General features: G+C 37.6%; 1 protein-coding gene across 1 annotated transcript in view; it reads right to left on the minus strand.

Moving 5' to 3' along the window:
• Positions 1–420, minus strand: part of LOC110269271 (uncharacterized mitochondrial protein AtMg00310-like) — a 2,230-nt gene that overhangs the window by 1,217 nt on the left and 593 nt on the right. The gene's annotated exons all lie outside the window — the stretch shown is intronic.

Here is a 420-nt window from a genome sequence, read left to right on the forward strand (position 1 = left end):
ATTTTAAGTAGTTACAAAATCCGATCTCCTCTATAGACGTCACGAAGACCGAACGAGAATCGACAGTCTCAATTCAAGTGACGCCGACGGCAATGAAAAAGGTGGGGACGTGGGGTTCAGTGGCTGCCGAGGTTTATTGATGTCTCTCTTCTCTGATGTGGTGTTGGAGAGGGATGAGAGGTTCATGAAGGCATCTCCTTGTTTTTTTTGTCAGAAACGAAAGCACGCCATTCACATCATATGGGCTGTGTGAAATTTTTTTTTTTTTTCAATCTGTCGATGCAACATATTTGGCACACTTCATACCTACCAAACTCACTTGTATGTTTACTTCAGCATAAGCCCAAGCCCACACAATAAAAAAATTCATGAATATTAATATATTTAATATTATTTATGATTATAAAATTTTAACATTAA

The sequence above is a fragment of the Arachis ipaensis genome, chromosome B02 (genome assembly GCF_000816755.2).
Source record: "Arachis ipaensis cultivar K30076 chromosome B02, Araip1.1, whole genome shotgun sequence".
Classification (NCBI taxonomy): Eukaryota; Viridiplantae; Streptophyta; class Magnoliopsida; order Fabales; family Fabaceae; genus Arachis; species Arachis ipaensis.